We start from the raw sequence: 10,411 nt of genomic DNA on the forward strand, positions 1-10,411 counted from the left end.
ACTCTCCAAGTATCTTACATGCTCTGATATGCTGTAAATGAACACTTAGTTAATGCAAGAGCTATATTTATTACTCAGCAAAACTGTGATGGAAGAACATCACAGTTCTAACCTCAGTGTCAACATGGGCATAACTCATGAGAGACGTTTACTATATTTGAGGGTATAGTTTCTAAGAACTGACAATGGAAAGGTTAAATGACTAAAAACAGAGTGAATGGAAGGGCAGGTAACAAAGGACAGCAGGGGATATAGAAGATAATTTAGTGTCACTATATTTTATTTTCTAACAGTCTAGAGAAACTGCAAAAAAGGACCTGTGCTGTAAACTAAATACAGGCTGCAGAACAGTAGAGAAGGAAAAAAAATAGAAATAATAAATAAATACATAAATGCAGGAATCAAAATTTTTTGTTTCCATAAAGGAGAAGCTTTTGTTGTTTTATCCTAGTGTCAAGACTTTTGTGTAGAACATTTATGTATTTCATTTCCAAATTCCCTTTCTTCTTTTCTTTTTTTGACCAAAAAGTCCCAAATATTCTGATAGCATCAAAAAAAAAAAAAAAAAACATTACTAGAGTGCATAATCTGAAAAGAAGGTTCGAAATGAAATGTCAGCGAAGCTGACAGCTTTTTTAACACTTTTCAAAAACACGGAAGAAAATCACTTCCAGTATACCCACTAGATATAGAAGATAAACAATCAAACAAATAAAATCCTACTAATATAAGATGTTGTCCAATTCTTCATCTGGAAAGGATACTAATTAACAAACACTAAGATGCTTAGAATGAGAGCAAAACAGCTCAAAACATCTAACATCTGAAGTTTCTCCAATTTTTAAGGTCAGAAATGGGTATATACAAGAGCTACCAAATTTTATTTTCAAATTCTAAAAATTGAGTGAAAAGGATTGTTATATATGTTCTCCAGGAGGCTGTAATATGACTTGAGGCTGTTATCTCTTCCCATCACATGCCCTGCCTGGTAACCAGAGCTGGCAAAAGACTATAGACTTACTGGATTATGATCCAGAGTTTTAAAGGTGCTTCCACATCATCAGTTCCCCACTCAGGGAATTGGAATGAAGCATCTAAAAGGCTTTGAATTGTGTCCCATATCTAGAACACAGTGATCTGATGGGTGTGTGAGTGCTAGACCAATGGGAAGAACTCTGAAGCCTGAGTCTCTTCCATGTGTTTGAGCAACTTTGTCCTTCATAAATGTTAAGTAACGGAGAAAACTGTTTACTAGGAATAATTTTAAGTCTGTTCTCAAATAGGATGATAATTATAAAATTAAATAGGTAAAATGGGTAAGCATTGCTGTATACCGCCTTCTCAGGCCTTGCTCCACGGCAGCCCTCACCACAGTGACTGTACTGACATCCTTTTGGATTATTCTTTACAGCCTCATTCTCCTGCTCCTCCTTTTCTCCCTGTTTTTTTTTTTGTTTTGTTTTGTTTTGTTTTGTTTTTGTTTTCCCATCCCATTTCTCTGCCTCCTAATTTCTCTGCCTCCTATCCCCATCCCTAGGTACCACTCGTTAACTACTCCATTCCTGCCCTCTAATACACACTTGCATTTTCTTAAGCATAGCAAAGAAAGCATCTCTGTTAACTAATACTGGAGTACTCCACTTACTGCTCCTCATCACAGGAGCTTTTAAAGTGTAAAGAACATACCCAATCTGAGTAAAGAGAGCAATAATGACTCTCCTAGACCACCAAGAAAATAATTCATCTGAGTCTGTTCTGTTTTTTTTTTAATTATGGCAAACTTGAATTATTCCAGTCCCCATTCTCAGCAAGGCTGAGGTTTGTGGAAAGAGATGGTATTGTGGGAAAACCCAATGTTAGGAAAGGATGAGACACTTCTATAGTCATGACCGTAAGTAAAGTGTAGCTCAGGCTGAATGTGTTTAATGGATTTCATAGAACTTGGGACTGAGACATGATGGTAGATGTATTAAGTATGTGCTTTGGTATAAACTTTTTATAGGGATGAGATTGAGATCCTCTTTTAATTAAATGTAGCTAATTAAAGTAAACAGCATATTTCAGGCTGAAGAGTTCATCTCATTTGCTACATTAAGGTAAAAATAACTGAAGCCTTGTCACACTAAGACTGTACAGCAATGTAAAGATCCCAAGTTAGCAGTTTCAACATTTTTTTTTCCAGGCATATTCATAATTTGATCTTTCCGTGTACCTAGTAGGGGTTAGTTCTACAAGAAAAGTATGACAGCAGAGAACAGGACAGGACATTGTAGCCTATTTCTTTGAAGAGGGAAGATAGTATTAAACAAAGGGGAAATCAGTTCTGTTACAAATTGGCTTGTGTTTATTTTCCAGTGAGAAACGAATAAGCGATGAATTTTGTCGTACTCGTAAAAACTGTTTCACTTAATAAACCATATATAATTTCTTTGGAGGATCAAAAATTTATCTTAATCTGATATTAGAACAATTTTACAGTTTTACATATTTATTGGTAAGATTTAGCAAGAAACGATGAGAAAGACTTTGGCAGAAGATATACAATAGGTTCCAAACCCACATATACCTCCTTGCCCATTTTTTGAAATCCTCCCAATATCAGAAGACACTTTAAACATGTTGCTGCCAGGACATGGAAATAGGGGTGAATAGTAATAATATTTCTAACGGCAGGTGGCCTAGCATTTTTGGGAAGAGCCTTGCTTGCTTCATTTCTCTCCACTGCTACTCCATAGGCCTTAGGTTGAGAACAGCTGACAAACACATGACCTGACAAAGTTCTGAAGGGAAAAGAAAGAGTATGGGTCTTCAGAGATACTGTCACCTGCTACCCTTTCCTTCCCACACTCCTTTCTGTGTTCTGTGGTTGCCTACATTCATCCGTTGCACAATTTATCCCTTGTCTCAACCTTCGAATATTTCCCTGGTGACAGAAAGGATAGAGGCAGGGGTTTTAGGCAGCCTAGGAAAGTTGTAAAGAGCAGGTGGAGAAAAGCTCCAAGGGGAGAAACATGCTCTGGAAGTGCCAGAGCAGCTCACTTCAGCTCTGCATTAAATGAATTAATGACTGAAGGGTTTAATCCCTCCACCTCTGTTCCAGATGTGTAAGATTTGCATTATACACCTCAACTTGTGGAGATGTTACACAGCTAAATCCATGAATGAAAATGAAGACGTAAGTTAATAGAGTGCATCATAAATGCATCATAAAAATGCCTGAAGGAACTTATGAATAATTCTGTTTACACTGGAGAAAGGCAAAGAAGAGCTCAAAGTATTCTGTCAGGCCACAAACTACAAAAAGTAAAAACTGAATTAGTATGAGATCCAGTCAATGAGTAAGGGATATTTTTTTTCTCTCTATTAGGATTTACCATGGAAACAAATCTTAGTGCAAGTATGAAATTGATAAAGCCTGGTTTCTTTTGGATTTATCTCTTGTTTGATTGACTTTTTAACTAAATTATAGCAACATTGTCTTTTATCTCAATATATATAACTGGATTATGAAACTGAGGTAACTTGTTTTCCCTTCTCTTCCTCATGTAACTGTCCTATATCAAAATATTTGGAAAGCAAGTAAAGAAACCATCTCTTTTGTCTAGTCAAGCATCCCAAGTATCAGGTTAAAATAATCTATTTCCCCTACATTATGTACCACTACCTGAATGTATCTAAGCAGAGACAGTCAAGGGAATGAAAACTTACCCAGGACAAAATTACAAGTGTTTATAACTAAATGTTTCCTCTCACCTGTAGCCTATCCTTTAGGATACTTAGCAGAACAGAATTGCTTTTGAAACCTCTATATCTGGAAACTTACTGAAATTCCCCAATGGATATGGAATTTCTTAGGAGGTGATACCACACCCTGGTACCCTGGTAGAGTGATTTTTTAAGTTTTGTTTCCACCTAAATCAGTGTAAAAATAACAAGTGATTGCATAAATACATAAATAAATAAATAAATAAATAAAATACAAGCACACAAAGAAAAAATAATAACAAATCATGTTTTCTCTGGCATTTGTGTCTTTAAAGCCTCTACAACCTTAATATTTATTTACTATAATTCTGAATATTGTCTGCCTCCTTCTGAATATATCTAAAATACATATAATCATATTTTGTTTAAGTATATATACTTACTAAATGCAGATATAGATAGAAAGCAATGCAGTCATTCATGTGTTTATTCATATATTTTATGCTGTTATTCACCAGTGGATTTTATTATTTTACTTTTTTATTACTTATGTAGCTAAACTAATTGTTCTTCAAAACTATTCATTCTCAACTATGATCTATATTTCTGCAGGAAAAACTACATTGAAAAAAGGCAATATCTTTGTCTGCTCTTGTCTGCTCTAACAGAAGGTCTGCTAATTACAAACTGGGGATTCTGCTATAAAGATTTTGATAATTGTCATATCATTCGGGAAGTAAGTAATAAATCTGCTTTTTAAAAGAAGCTTAAGTGACAATTGTTCATCTTTACTTATAGAAAATATATCTGCATGACATGAAGGGTTATTGCAGTTAAAAAGCCATCTGCACAAAGCTTGTTTTTTCGCCTGTGAAGAAATCACAGGTAGGTGACTATAATGATCAACATTCATTATTGAGGTGGTTTAGGTGAAAGCTACATTGCTCAGACTTTTATCAAGATAAAACTGTCCTTGTCCCAAAGAATATACAATTATCAGTCTTAACTGGAATTGATGAAAAGTTTCTGATGGATATCAGACTGGGGTGCTTGAGCAAGAAAGTACAGAACTGAGCTTGAGGTTTTGTTCAGCTATAACTATATACAGCAGCAATTTAAAATTGTAAATTAGTACTGGACAACAGTGGGATTTTACACTGCTTAATAACATGGACTGTCTTCTTTTCTGATTAAATGTCTAGTATTTTTTTCCCTCCATTGAAATGGTCAAATGAAACACCATTACCAAGTGCTTGAAATAAAGACCAAGGAAACAAAAAGCTGGAATCACAAAACTGCCAGCAGAGAAATTTCTATTTCTGCTAACCAATAATCTGATAGATCAAGTACTTGGTTTAGAATCGCAGGTGCTGGTTTCAGAATTCACCAGAGCCCACACAGGGGAGCCCATGATACAAGATACTGCCTTAAACAATAGGGCAAGATATAGGATATCCTATCCATATCTAGGGTCTTTTTCATTGTGTTGAGACTGTTGCATACATTGTCATTCCCTGCTTTGGGTAAAACTTATGCATTTTCTACGTAGGAAAAGAATATTAAGAATGATTGAGTTAAATAGGTTCCAAATAAATACAGTAGTCTGCTGGTTATTGACATTGTGACGGTTCGTATAGATCTGTATCCACTTAAGGCACCATCAAGAACAGAACATGGGTGTCCCACATTTTTACTATTTTACTTTTTTACTATTTTACTGTTTTACTATCACCAATCCACCACCACCACAGCTTCATGAAACTGGACATTTCCAGCTATAGGTATTTTACAGTTCCATACCAAATTAATGACAGGTCTGGAATTGCCAAAATGGCACTTTAAGTCTAGATCCTGCTTTCTGGGTGAGGGGTAGGTAGAAATGAATCCAGTGTTATTTGAAATAAAATCTTAAGTATGAAAAACAGCAAAAGAGTGTAATGAAAGGGCACATAAAAGACTGGTTTTTTTCATATGGTGCTATGTTTTATAATAGCTGTTTATTTGCTTCTGAATGCTATTATGCTGCTTAGGAAGGGTATAGTCGCTTCAGCAGTACATGGCCTTCCACGTTCTCCACACTGGTGCTAATGTAGTAGCAGAAGATCTTAAGGATCAGTCTTTCAGATCCTCTAAAAGTCTAATCTTGGCACCTCCATCTCATTTCAGTTGCTTAACTATCTGATGTCATCTGACATACCCTGGCCCTCTATTGCAGCTACAGGACATGGGGCTCCACAAGAGGCATGCATCATTCTGGTTCAGCAGCAGCAGGCCAGGTGGTACACTCTATGTTACCTAAAATGGCACTAAACTCTGAAATTGTGGCAACTGCATCACTCTCTAGATTTTTCTTGATAATGTGAGCCTAGATACCTAGCTTATATGTGCATGCCTACAGACACTTTCTGCTACGTATATAACAGAGTAGCAATAATCCTATGCACCAGTGAAGTTGCATTCAAGTTCTGTTTTGAAGGCTTCAGTGTAACTAACATGCACATGAATTTTGATTAACTCTTCCTCTGTTAAAATTTTCTCCATGGTGATATAGGGGCGAACTTAAGAAGCGCTCAGGAATCCTATTCTTTCCCTGTGAAATGTTTGTATTCCCTTTGGGAGTCAGCGATAGGAAAGGGGAGGAAGAGGAATAAAATTAACATTATGGGCCAAATTGCTACAAATGACCTACTGAAAGCAGTGTACAACTTCTCTTGATGACTTGGAATGACCTCTAATATTTCCAATGAGAAGGTTAATTCTAAGTTTTAGATTTTATTTTAATCTTAGTGTTTCATGGAAAAAAATATCACAAAAGTCAGAACAGCATTCACAACTGTAAATGACAGCTTTTAAAGTCTTATAGTGGATTAGTAAGTATTAAAGGTTTTTTTCTTTCTTTTTCATTAATTTGTAGTAATTTTTTTTTTTTGAGGAGATGAACACAAGTTAATACTAAAATAAAGTTATGTATTTGACATAGAAAAATTAATAAATTTCCAGATGCAGTTCCTCCAGCCCAATGTAGTTCTGGTTGCACAGTGGATTCTAGGAACAAATACAAACCTGTGCACCAGACCTCAGGCAAAGCCCATTCTGGTTAATAAAAAGACTCACACAAGGCTTTGAATGAGGCTCCTTGCAGCTTCCTTTACTTTTCTTTCCCTGCCACAGCCATCAAAGCATCAGAGGTATTCAGCTACTGTCCAATGCTTGGGCCCATCTTTAATGTTTAGGAGATGTCTGAGAGACTAGTCAAGGGAGATTGCCTGTCCTAAATATCAGCACCTCCCTGGCTGTTTTCCTTTTTTCATCATCTACATCTCCATTTGCAGCTGCTCTAAAGCCTGTCTCACAAACTTTATAATGAAGTCACTATGAAACTTTCTATTTATTTCAGTAGAACTGACACAAAAGCTTAAGGCTCCTTGGTAGACACAAAGATCAGGTAATGTCAATAAACTGACAGAGGCAAGGAGATGTCTTTGCCACTGGGACAGGTTTTGGTCAGAGCCTAGAGGTTACCCTATGCCAATTTAGTTCCCTCAGTGATTTCCAGTATGTGCCTCACTGATTAGAGGAGAAAAATATATACAGTGATTTATTGGATTAAGCAGGAGACAGGGAAAAATCAATACAAAATAGAGTTTATAGGCAGTATGGCACAGTGAATCACTGTATCTCTTGCACTTTTCAACCATGGTTTTGTAATATGATGGGAATGTAACGTAGATGTTTCCCCAACACTTGTTTTAAATGAGACTTTACACTTTTAGAACCAGATAAAGATTGAGAAGGTTCATGAATCTGAGTAGACAGGTGGTATTGCAGACGAATCTGAACAAGTAATAGGGAATTGTTGGAAATCTTTACTGTGAGTTGAGTGAATTACACAGGAAAATTTTAGACTGGACAGGAATAGGGTTTATTTTGTTGCACTTTAAGATGCAAAGAAATAAACCACAATGACTCTTACATTTAGCTGATAAGGGCTGGAAACGGGGTCACAGACAGGGGTGTAAAGGTTTAAAGAAGACCTGAGAATGGAGATATAAGTACATATGTGAATGTGAAGAAGGAGCGACACAAACTGTTATAAGGGGAAATATCTGCTGTCACAGGGTGGCTTGAGATGGCTGCAGCAATTTAAAGAGGATGACAGCTGCTTGTTGTAGGTATGTGGACCAGCTCCAACCTGCGAGGATAGTCAGGTGCCTCATAGGTTCTGTTATCCCTCTTTTCACTTGTGCTTCTAAGTGAGAAATGTTGACAGGCTTCCTCTGTACAATTTCTCACAGCCTTACTCTAGTACAGACATTGGTTATCCTAATCACATACTTATTTTTAGCCTTCAGTTAAACTCACCTTTTCTATTTAACCAAATATATAATGGGTTTGAGGCATGTAACCATGTGTTTGTTCTGTTCAAATATATCATTTGAGAGAGAATAATAATTCCTAAGGAGATGGAAGAGCTTTATTCATCCAACAGAAAATAGACTAAGACACTGGAGACCAGATTCAGAGAGGTTTTCAGACACTAAAATAAGATTATAGTACCTAAAACTTTTCAGGGGCCTTGACCTTTAGAAGCTGAGTTAATATCTCTCCCCAGATTAAATCCACCAGAGTTCCCTACCTTGTTGCTAAATCTTCATTTAGGGGATATTTGTTATGTAATTTTTTATATACAGGCAAACTAAAGCTGATAAGGCTGAATGTTAAACTTATTCTTTACTTTGCCCCATTTTTCCTTTACTATAATTATTATTGTTTGCTTCTAAACACAATGAAAAGGTGTGTTTCACAAAACAGACACACCATCTTGCATTACTGTATTTAAGTCTTTTTCTTGCTGCTACAAGGATAAAGAGTTAAAATAAGTTTCTGGCTGCCCTTTTTCATTACCTTTTTATTAGAAGTTACCACCATGTGAACAATTATTTATATGCATCTGTCTTTCCTGCTGTAGAAATAGTACTCAGTACATATTGTCCCCAAGGAAGAAGAAATAGAAATGAACATTCTACAGATTAATACATGGCAGCATTTCTGATGCTGAAGCTAAAGGGACACTGTTCAGTTGATTAGGCCACAAAATTGATTTACATTTAAAGATGTTTCATATTATAGCTCTTTACTTCCAGACTCCCAAACGTGGTTCTTTTGAAAATCAGTCTTCACTGACAAATGTTTATGACAAAGCAATAACAAATGGGCAGGGATCAGCTCCAAGAGGTATGCTTATTACTGTCTTTTCAGAACACCCAAAGGCACTCTCAAGTCCCGTTTCATTGTCTTTGCTGACAGTAAACTTGTAAGTCTAACTCACTACTGCAGTTGCAAAGTGCTTTCCAGAGCATTCAAGACCCGTATTTTAAGCCATGGTTGTTGGTCTAGTGCAGCTTGTGGAAGCATAAAAATCCTGCCAAGCATTCCTGCTCAGGCCAGCCATGGGGTAACCGTTTACATGGGAATTTAGTAGTGGTTCCCAAGATCTCTTTTTAAAAATAGGTTAGTTTTAGCCAAACAGTTTTTGAGGGCAAAGAAGAAAAGTCATTCAAAGGCTTGAATGACAACTGCATATTTCACTCACATTTACATTCTGTAAAAATTAGGCATGTAAATGACATCTGAAGCTTTGAAAAGCTCCACCTTTTAATTTTAAAGCGTATGATGGTAACATGTTTTAATATATTAGAAAGCATGTCATTCTGAACAAAAGACATCTTGGACTACTAATCTGCTGCAGGCTCATCAAAGAAAAGATGTCACTGGAAATGCATTCATTAAGTTAGTGCATTAAATTCCATTGTGGTGTAAAAGCTGCGGGTTTTGTTGTTAAATATATGTATATATATATATATTAGACAATACACTACATGTTCATAAAGGCATAAAAAAGCATAATTTACAGTTGCTATGTAAGACGTATGGACATTTTAAAGGGTTACCACAACAGGTAACATTTTGGGACACAGCAAAAATTTTCCCCATGATGCACAGGCATGCTTCCCTTACTTCTTTGTAAAGCAGAGGAATATACTAACAATTGTAAAGCCCTCTGTGAGAGTTAACAGTTTACATCAAAATGTGTTCTCTCTGGATAACCTGGTGTGTGCTGGAAGAATTACAAGACAGCATGATGAATTCAGCCTAACTGTTACAAGAACTGGAATGTATGCACTCATGGAAATCTTCAATGAAACTAAAATAGTTGTTGGGACCCTGTTAATCATGACACCTATGAAACTGTACTTTGCTTGTAATAAAGAGGAAGGCAGCTGTAAAAACTGAAGTTCTGTACATATTAACACTGAAGGCAAAAATTAGGCTCCAGAGAATAATAGAGCCAACAGTACAACCCGGGACATTGTTCTTAAAGGTGTTATGCTTATTTTACATTATATCATATATCAGGAGAGTTTGCGTGAGATTACATAGCCATAATTTGATTTTCTCTGGCTGCGTGGAAAGAAGTGAGGATAAGTGTAATTGCTTTTGTGCTGAATATTCTAGCAGCTGTGTTAAATGAAGCTGCTGAAGACATATTTTTGAAGCTCTGCACCAAAGTATGGTCTTGAAAAAACATAGCATATGTGTCTTCTGCCCATCTGCTCTTGGCCAGTAAGAAAGTGCACCCTGGGAACATACTGTTTTTCCAATAGAGTGCTCTATGTTGATGTGGAAGATTTTCAAGCAGCCTAAT

Source organism: Anser anser, assembly GCF_964211835.1.
Source record: "Anser anser genome assembly, chromosome: 1".
Lineage (NCBI taxonomy): Eukaryota > Metazoa > Chordata > Aves > Anseriformes > Anatidae > Anser > Anser anser.